Source organism: Anthonomus grandis, chromosome 7 (assembly GCF_022605725.1).
Source record: "Anthonomus grandis grandis chromosome 7, icAntGran1.3, whole genome shotgun sequence".
NCBI lineage: Eukaryota > Metazoa > Arthropoda > Insecta > Coleoptera > Curculionidae > Anthonomus > Anthonomus grandis.
Genome location: NC_065552.1, coordinates 23159985 through 23170857, shown reverse-complemented (window position 1 = coordinate 23170857; position 10873 = coordinate 23159985). Strand labels below are relative to the sequence as shown.

The 10873-nt window shown below is 33.5% G+C and overlaps 1 long non-coding RNA gene across 1 annotated transcript; it reads right to left on the bottom strand.

The window, feature by feature from the left end:
* Positions 1-4793: 4793 nt before the first annotated feature.
* Positions 4794-5564, bottom strand: LOC126738725 (uncharacterized). Its single transcript, XR_007661426.1, has 2 exons — positions 5309-5564; positions 4794-5012 (listed from the first exon to the last, which is right to left on the bottom strand). It is a non-coding gene; the product is annotated as an uncharacterized LOC126738725 (long non-coding RNA).
* Positions 5565-10873: the final 5309 nt, after the last annotated feature.

Genomic DNA, 10873 nt, shown 5'->3' with positions numbered 1-10873 from the left:
TAGGTGGTTGAACCAAGTCTGACGTTGAAATGTAATAATAATAATAAGCTGATATCCAAAGATGATAGTGAGCTTAAAGCTCAACTTGGTATGGTATAAGAATTCAGCAATGATATATGTATTGAGTTTGGATTTTAAAAAATGTACCAAAATAACAATTAAAAATGTTAAAATATCAAAAAGGACTAATATAAAAATTGACGAAAGAACAGTCATCAGATCTCTCAAAGAACACGAAATATATAAATATTTGTGAATGGAAGAATATAAGAACATTAACTACAAATAGATAAAAAAGAAACTTATCCAGAAATACCTAAGAAGAATCCGATGAAGACAGACGCTATGTCCCAAGAAGAGATAGGGGTAGATGACTCATTAATCTAGAGAAGTCAGCTATGAGGTTTCAACATAAACAAGTTCCAATCAAAAATACAAATACAGGCAAAATAAAAGAAGTGAAAAAGGTCAAGGCTAAAATAATAGAGAAACAACAACAGATGGAAAAAAAAGAGAATGCATGGTCAAATTCTAAAAGAATCAGGAAAAAAAATTAATAATTCAGACAAATGCACTACATGTTAAGAACATAACTATGTCAAGACAAAAAACCTGAAAACCAGCAAAAACCAAAAATGCAGGTTCTGTCGGATAAAATGTTAGACTATTTACCTTATTATTTCAGCTTGCTCGATCCTTACCAGAATGAATATTTTGAACATCCCACTGCAGCTGCCACTCACATCCATTGGAATATACGTAAAGAGTAAACCGAAAAATTGTATGACAATAAACCTGACCCTGTAATAATAATATATAAATGCCAATAAGATGACACTCACATGAAGGCAGAATGTACAGATTGATCAATCTATGGAGGCTGTAAAATCAGCAGTATTGAGTATTTGCTGAAAAGACACCTGATTATAAAATCACAGCAAAAGAAGCACACAAGAGGCTGAAATATAAGAAATAAAGGTAGAAGTAGAAATAATAAATATAGGTATAATAATAAATATAAATATAGGCCCGGAGCTGGTTATGGCAGGGAAAACATTGCCAATGAAATCATCTTCTAGGAGTCCAAGTCACCAACAGTGTGTCCTGGCAAGACCACGTTGCTGAGATCGCCAGGTTAGCTTCCAAAAAACTCCGAGTGCTTTTCAAAACGAAAAAACTGTATACACCAGAACAGCTGCTGACTCTTTATAAGGCTCAAATACGCCCTTCCCTCGAGAATTGCTCGCATGTCTGGAGCTCTGCACCCAAGCATAGTTTAAAGCTGCTAGATTCTAAACAGAAGAGAGCTATTCGTCTTATCGATAAACCAGAACTGACAAATAGTCTGGATAGTCTGGAGCACAGGAGAAAGGTGGCTGATCTCTGTTTATTCTACCGTTATTATCACGGTAAGTGCTTCTCTGAGCTGGCAGGCCTGATCCCACCCAGGGCTGTTCCGGCAAGAAGGACGCGTCTAGCAGTTGCGGCTCATCAACATCGAGTCCACCTGCCTACCCCAAGGACGTCGCTGTATCGGGACTCATTCATCTGGAGAACATCTTCCTTGTGGAACGGGCTTCCACCTCATATATTTCCCGACGCATATAACCTGCAGCGATTCAAGATAAATGCCCACAAATATCTTCGCGCAAGCACCACTCCAAGAGTGACATAGGACTTTCCTCTTGTGCTTGTGTTTACCATAAAAAAAAAAAAAATGTAGAAGTAGTGCCCCACATGAAGACAAGAATTATTCCAGTGGTCATAGGAGCAACAAGGCTCATTTCACAGTACATATATTCAACTATCAAAGAAATCTCGGGAAAGCACCACCTACTGAGTCTACAAATAACTGCTCTATTGAAAACCGCAGATGTTCAAAAAATGTTAAAGTAAAGTCGATTAACAGAAAGTTCATCCTAGTTGCACATGTACCATACACATGTACGTAGTATATACATGTGCCTAGGTATAACTGTATTACATATATTCTGGGACATCAACCTTTAACTCTTCAAACAACTATTTTACGTTGTCCACACCCGCAGTTTTCTCCTCTTTTAAAAATAAACCCGTCATGCACAAGCTTTTCTCTAATCTATTTTGCTCCTATACGTTTCCTGCATTCTTGATTTTTTGCAGCTCCTGACCTGGTTTTTCTCAACTCACTGACAGTGTTAAAGAGCACATACGCCGTTCTTTTTTCTCTTTTTCTTGAAGTTAGGAGCATGAAGAGTACATGGCGCAAGATGGAGTTGCCTCATGTACTCTTCATTTCTTCTTCCTTCTTCGCAAGCACTCTTACAATTACATGCCAAGTGAAAATATTCCTTGCACTGAAAGTTTATTATTTTCTTTTTTTTATAATAGAAGTGATCATGCTTTGCAAGAAATCAGTCTCATTTTTCATTACTAAGGATTTTTATTTTGCGGATCGGATGTTTTTATTACTAATATCTATTCAGTTTAATAAGGAACTACACTATTTTCGCTTAAATTGCGGTGCAAATACACAATATATATATACAGGGTGTTCACTTGAAAACTTCCCACTACGGATTTATCGAAAACCACTGTTTAAAAAAAAACGCCAAAATACGTTAAAAGGTTTGTCAAGAGGGACAACTTTATAACCTAAAATTACTTCACACTCTGCTCCCCAGGGTCATCTTCTTAAAAGTTTTAAATGGCAAGGGGTATCCAGTAATAGTTTGTTTAAAAGGTCTTTCGAATTCTTTTATTTTGACGTTTGATTTTTTTAAATCGGTCGATTCGTTTTCGAGAAAATTAGAAAAATCTTTGTTTATCTTAATTTGTTCAGATAGAAAACAAAAACATAAAAATATCAATGTTCAAAATGTTGCCCGTTTTTGGCCAAACAATGATATAGGCGATGTTCAAATTCCTGACGGACATTTTTAAAAACATGTTGTGGGATATCATGGCAGCTGTCGATGATGCGTTGACGAAGTTCATCCAAACTTTCAGGTTGGGGAGTAAACACAGTAGATTTCAAATGACCCCATAGAAAAAAGTCTAACGGCGTTATATCAGAAGATCTAGCAGGCCATTCTATAGGCCCCCTTCGCCCTATCCATTTATCTGGAAACTCGTCGTCTAGCCATTGCCGAACGGGAAGAACATAGTGAGTGAGGAGGAGCGCCGTCTTGCTGGAAATATATTTCAGCCTCATCAAGTATAGGGTTTCCATCATCATCGATTTGGTTTTCAATGGATTCAGTGATAAGCGGATTGATGGTATTTTCCAACATATCCAAATAAATGTCTCCATTTAAATTTCCGTTAATAAATAATGGCCTAATATATACATTACCTACCCCATACATTAATTTTTTGAGGGTACTGGGTATGCCCTTCTACAAATGCATGAGGATTTTCATTGCTTCAATATCTACAGTTATGCTTATTAACAAATCCATTTAGATAAAATGTGCATTTATTGCCAAAGCAGATATTCTTTACATGAATAGTATTATCATTAATCGCTTCAGTAATTTTTTCACAAAACTCAACTTGTCTATCGAAATCGTCTTCGGTTAGCTCTTGCAATATGTTCATTTTGAATCGATGAAATTTATGAAGTTTGGTAACTGTGTGAACAGAGCCTAATGAAATACCAGTGGCAGCAACAATTTTGCGTAATGAAGTATTAGGATTTATTCCAAAATGACCCAAAACTTTAACTTGAGCGGCTTCATCCAAAATTAGCCGATGATGACGTTTTTTAACTGGATCTGTTGCAGATCCAGTTTCAGTAAACTTACTAACAAGGTCCAAAACATACCTATGCGAAGTTATCTTCTCCGGATGTCTGGCGTTAAACGTGACGGCACATTGATTTTGGGCACCATAAATTAGAATTATTTCCACTCTTTCGGCTAGTGTGTAAACCATTTTGGAAGTAAAATCTTCAATTCAACAAATAAATTTTCACTATTCCAAGACTGTTACAAATGTAACTGACGGCAAAATAAATTCTTTATTCTCCTTATAACATAAATAACTAAGCAGGTATAACAATAAATACAGTTCGCCCAGGATATCTGTGTTGACGAAAAGAATGCGGAAAAAAATTCAGGTTGGTATTAAGTTTTTTCCACGTCTAACATTCTGAATTGCTGTTTATGTTGGTAGTTTTCGTTTTAAATTATAAACGAATTAGGAAGGTAGATTTGGAAAACCCTAACGGGCAACATTTTGAACACTTATTGAAATAAAAACTGATATTTTCATGTTTTTGTTCTCTATCTGAACAAATTAAGATAAACAAAGATTTTTCTAATTTTCTCGAAAACGAATCGACCGATTTAAAGAAATCAAACGTCAAAATAAAAAACTTTGAAAGACCTTTTAAACAAGCTATTACTGGATACCCCTTGCCATTTAAAATTTTTAAGGGCAGACCCTGGGGGGCAGAGGGTGAAAGGGGGTAAAATAATTTAGGTTAGAAAGTTGTCCCCCTTGACAAACCCTTTGACGTATTTCGGCGTTTTTTTTTAAACAGTGGTTTTCGATAAATCCGTGGTGGGAAGTTTTCAAATGAACACCCTGTATATGCAGTTTTATACAGAAGTGGTAACACTGCATTATTAAAAATATTTTTATCTTCCGACCTTAACCTTTTTTTTACGTTTCATCGATAACCGCAGGTCCTCATGGTACATTCTATACCATCCGTTATCTTTTATACTAAATTTAGCCTTTATGTTCGGACAATATACAGAAGTTCAAACCAACATAACATATTGAGAATATTAAAATTCATTTCAGAATAATTAGTATATATAAGTTTATTCATTGTTATACAATTCAGAAAAGACCACAAAGAAGGCCAGCAACCTTCTCGCATTCGTCTAATGATTTAAAATTGTTTTTTGATGGATTACATCCACCGAATATTGCTTTTTCGCATTTTCTTATGTGGTGGTTCCAATGATAAATGTCGATAGTCCCTGGACACTTGGAACCAATTGTATGGGGTTGGAAGCAATCTGAAATAAGAAGAAAAATTAAGACTTAAATTAAATAAACAAAATTATATATCTATAATAGAAAGCTTATACAAAAACAATTCAAAATATGTTCTATTTGATATATTCTATATTTTATATTCTATAAGTAAAACCAACAGAAAGATGTAAAAATGGTCTGTTGAGAGGCTAATAAGCAAGCACACGTACCGATAGTCTTATGATTTTTTTACTACTCTTATAAGCAGCATTTTTCAAAGATTGTCTTTTTATACTCTTAATATCAATTTTTGAAAAATTATATTTTCATATTTTACCTTCTCTTGCAAATAATAGTGGCTCTCCTTGAGTACCCGAAATTAACAAAATAGAAGCAGCGTAAACGACAAAAATAAACATTGCAAAATCTTGTAATTCAAATGTTCTTTTTTAAGGCAGTAATAAGTAAATAACTACGCTCTGTGCCGTTTAAATACGTTTTCTGTAAAAAATAATTTAAGAATATACATAAAAAATATTAATTACCATATCAATCGATGTGTATGGATTTTAATTAAAAGTTAATTATCTACGTGTTTTAGTATGTAATTTCAATTATAAAATGATTTATGCATTAAAATTTAGAAAGCAAGCGAAACTGTATGAGTTGTAATTATTAATGCTTAATTTCGTTTTAGTAGTTTTTTTTTCAATTATAAAATGTATTAAAATATATAAACCAAGCATAACGCCATATAATAACAAGTTCAAGGTGAAAAATCAGCACTTGAATGTTAATTAGATATTTATTATCAATTCTTTGCAGATGATGGAATTTACCTACCGACTGAACGAGTGGGAGAATTGCTATCGCCCGCATAATTGCAGTTGAATCCAGCCATCGTTTTTCAATGTTTTTGTCTTCTGTGATTGTCTTTGGTTTAAACTAAATCCAAACAAGTTTATTACCATTTAAAAAATCAAAAAAAATTACACAGTGTGCTTTTAAATATTGAATATAAATGAATTACCATTTATCATAAATATACTTTTTAATACTGCGATTTTTTAAAACCGATACTCATGCGACTTTAAAAAATTTAGCTTTATATGACTTTGAAGCAGAAATCTGTTATACGTTAAAAATATCTCTAGGATTACTCTTTTTCTAGATATTTACATTTAAAGATTTTAAAGACATCCATGAAAACCATATTTTAAACTATTTCATTGCTATATTACATTTTAAATGATTGATAAATAAAAATATAAAACCTAAATAATTATTTAAAAATAAAAATTATTGTTTTAATCAATATTTGCTAGCAAATGTTCCACATGGCCTCCATTTGTCTCAAGACATTTTAAAATTCTTTTAATAAAAGACCGCCGAATCTTAAAAAATTCGAAATGACTCAGCAGCGGCTTGATTTTTTTCTAATAATTATTGTTCTCTTGTGTTTATTTGCTTTTCGTAAACAATGGATTTCATGTATGCCCATACGCAAAAATCCAATGGGTTGAAATCAGGACTTCGTGCGGGCCAATGTCTTTGACTTCCACGTCCTATCCAGTTGAAATTAGCATTAAGATATTCTCTCACGGGTCTAGCAAAATGCGCAGGAGCGCCATATTGCATAAAAATCATATCTCGGCACAGATTTAAAGGCAACTCTTCTAAATAATCAATGAGTTTTGTTTCAAAAAAGTTTAAATATAATTTTCCGTTTAGATTTGGAGGTAACTCGTAAGGTCCTAAAAAAAATTGTCTATGACACCACACCAAATATTAACTTTAAATTCGTGTTGAAAGTGTCTTTCAGCAATAAGGTTTGGATTTGCAATATCCCATGAATGTTTGTTTCTAAAATCAAAAATTCCCAGTCGGGTAAAAGTCGCTTCATCCGTAAACATAATTTTATTAATAAATAGTGGATCTTGATTTTGTTGTTCCTGGATATAGCGGGCGAAATCTAATCTCGCTGGAGATCTGTCTCCAAAAGATTTTGTACTAGCGTAAAATGCTTTGGAAAAAGACGCTCACCATAAAGAAATTCTTAAAACCAACTAATTCCAGTTCTTGCCGCCATACGCCTTATACTTATTTGTGGATCTTCAACAACCTGGACTAACACTTCTTTTTCTTAGTCCACATTACGTCTATTTGGACGCCCAACATTTCGCTTTGGCCTGAATGAACCCGTTTCCCCAAGTCTCTGGTAAACGTTTTTAAAGAGTTTAAAATCTGGCTGCCTCCTATTTGGATGCAATTGCGCATAACGTCGACAAGCTCTTAGACCGCTGTAATTTGCTTGGGCATAAACACAAACCATATCTCGCATTTCCGAATTGGAAAAATATTGATGTCTAGGCATCTTAAGCTTACTTGAACTAACACTAACGCAACAAGTAACAATTAATAACAGAACTATTTATAACTAACAAAAATAACGCAATAAAAGGTAATAAAGTAACTAATCTCGAGAACGGTAAGTCCTAGCGACATTTTTAAGGTATACCGTTTTTAAGGAAAAACACTTGCAGAATAGAAATTTATAAAAAAAACATTACAATATACAAAGGGTAAAAAATTTATAGAGTTTAAAAGATACTAAAATAGGGCTGGTGGCGCCCTCTATGAGATGATTAAAAAAAAATTAAAGTTTTATATTTGGCATATAAAGGAACCCCCATGTACCAAATTTTATTAAAAACAAAGAACAAATGAAGACTTGAAATAAATAATGTGCCAAGTGCCAAAATTATTATTTCGAGATAAACAATGTTTTTTATACTACAATCAATGTATAAGAAAAACTCTCTGAAACTTAAACATAGGTTTATTCAAGTAAGTATTTTTCTGTGTACATAATATTTTCGACAAATTTTTGTAAAAAATGTCAGAAAAAAAAATGACAAGTTACAAGTTCATAGAATGTGCTAAGTGCCATTACTAAAATATAAATATTGTGGTAAATAAATAATAAAAAAACACAAAAAATTTAGCTTCTAATTAATGTTAGGATTCAATAGATCCTCATAAAATTGTCTGTTTTCTTCCTTCAAATAAGGAATCATTGCCAGCAGATTTTGTTTTTTCTTTTCAGAAATTCCTCTCTGGCAGGTTAGGTTTAGCAGAGTCATTTCTACGATAGCTTCAATTGTAACATTTTTCTTTAAAACCTTCGTTGCTTTCCAAGACTCTATTTTGTTCAGAGTTTCTCGGATTTTGACAAATTCTGGATTTTCTCGGCTAATATTAATCCATTGAGCTTTCGAAATTTGAAGCTTAGATGTATTGATTGTACTTTCCGAAGCAACTTTAAAATTGAAACTCACGTCCTCACGGTTCATTATTGTAACCAGAAATGAGTTTTTTTCACTGCTGCTATCATTTTCACTAAATTCATAGGTACCTCACATTTTTATTGCCTTTTTCGCTTTTTAATTTGAGCGAAATCCCTGTCGCAGCTCATAAACGAATGACCCGACACTAGATACTTATGGTTGATCTCATCGAAATGCCCCTTGGCAACTAAATAAATCCATAAAAACAATAACATTTTATTTTTATTTTGTCCAGTGCAGTTGTCACTCCAGATTGTTAACTTCCGCTTCTGTGTGGGTATATTAGTGAAAGCTTCCTTCAGCTTTCCTGTGGTGGAGTTCTAATTTAATTTTAGCATCTGCCTTTGTGGGATCTTTTGTTTGAATGTGCGGTAAATCACAGGTAGCACAGGTATCAGTTCTAGGCTTGCAAAAACTTAACTTGTGAAAATTCTTTTTGAAAATTTCAAAATAAAAATGATAACTCACTGTTGAATCAGGATGAGCAACCTTAAACGCAGAGTAAAGTCTATTTATATTAAGATCGGAGCTCACATACTGCTTCTCGCTTTTTGAACGGTTGTAATGTCCTAAGTCTCTCGGAAATTCGTTTATATGACCAATAACCAGTGCTTTATCTTCCCGCGTGAACTTCCGATACAGCTGTTTATTACCTCTCCTTTCCTTGTAAACTGAATCTCTCCGTTTTTTCAACTTAGCCAAGGTTTCAATTTGTCTCGGAGTTAATCCAAACACCGCGCAAAAGGTCCTCCTACACACCTGTAAAATGTTGCCCTCTCCATGGCAAGGTAAAGGAAAATGTAGCCTGTCTCCTACTTGCTTCTGGGCGCTCATAGTTTCCACGTCTTCTTCTTTTGATAGCACATACGTGTATAAGACTCAATGCATACGTATTTTGCTTTATTACGTTGTCATTCAGACCGTTAAATTCATGAAAAAGTTTCAATTTTTGTTCATGCGATATCTTTTGACAGTTTAACTTGCATTTGCACAATATCTAAAATAAAGTAAATAAAATTGCAAAATCACTGTCAAAAAATAAAAACAATGCTCGACTAACCTTGTTTTCAGGAGGCTGCTTAGCAGCAATTTTCTTATTATTTGTTCTTGTAAAATATTCTTCTCCAGCACGTCTTTTTTTCTGTCGTTGCTTTTGCTTACTATCCTGTCTAGTAGTAGTATCAGTATTAGTATTTATTCTTGTAATATCGTGAAACTATACAGAACGAGAACGAGAACGGGAAAAAAATAACAAACACACCACCAAAACAGCGTAGAAACTGCCGCCTGCAGCACTGAAAATAAGATTATATTTATTGGCGTTTCGGTGTTTGACAACGACGCACTCTGTTGGGAATTTTTAAAGTACAATTTAATAGTCATGGCACTATTATTGGGACACCCTGTATAGCTGGGACACAGCATCAGGCTTGGCAAAGACTACCAGACAAATTGTTGGCATGAATAAAGATAATGATAATGATAATGATAATGATAATGATAATGATAATGATAATAATAATGATAATGATAATGATAATGATAACGATAACGATAACGATAACGATAACGATAACGATAACGATAACGATAACGATAACGATAACGATAACGATAACGATAACGATAATGATTATGATTATGATTATGATTAGAGTAAGGGCGACAAATATGGAATCCTTTTTTAAAACTGCAAACTTTTTTATTTTTTTAACACAAAAATATTAAAAGTAATTAAAAAACATGTTATATTAAGCTATTATAACTTGTATTTGTAAAAAATAAAAACGTTTCAAAAATTGTAATAAAAAAACTAAAATATTAATATTTCCCTTTTTTAAAAATAGGATTACAAATATGGAATACTTAGAAAACTAAACTAAATACTAAATCTAATGGCAGAAATCGCAAATATAAATGCCAGATACATAATATGAGGTACATTGCAAATGATACCATGAGTTGCAGGATTTGCACTGTATCCACTGTTTCTCGGATTTTTTGCTTTCCAAAAACTTTCCACCACAAAACAAGCACTCTGGATTATCAGAAACATCCGGAACTTTTTCACCATTTTCGCCAGTACATCATCCACAAAGTCTTTTTCAGAAGAGCTACTTGATTTTTCTGAACTGTATCCCAAATTTTTTGTCTTACGCTTAGCTTGACTTCTTGATAAGATGGCTGTTGACGTGCTGGGAGTATCAGTCAAGCTTGTTTTACTCTGCCCAATTTGTTTTTTAAATTGAAGTTTTGATGTAGTTGAAACAGATGCTTTTGCGGATGATTCCAATTCTGTTTTGTAAGGTGACGCAGTTATTACGGCAGCTTTCCCTGCTTTTCGTCCTTGGTTGCTGGTTTTTTTACAAATGATTGGGACAGGCGAGACCATCTCAGGAGTTACAATATTTTTTGGTGGCGTCAGATTTTCAGTATCTTGAGGTACTGGAAAAGGGACAACAGCATCAACTTCATCTTTTTCGATAGTTTCGGAGGCAAGAAAGTCAGATTCACGAAAGACATTTGGATTAAGGGGAAAAATTCCGGTGGCTTTA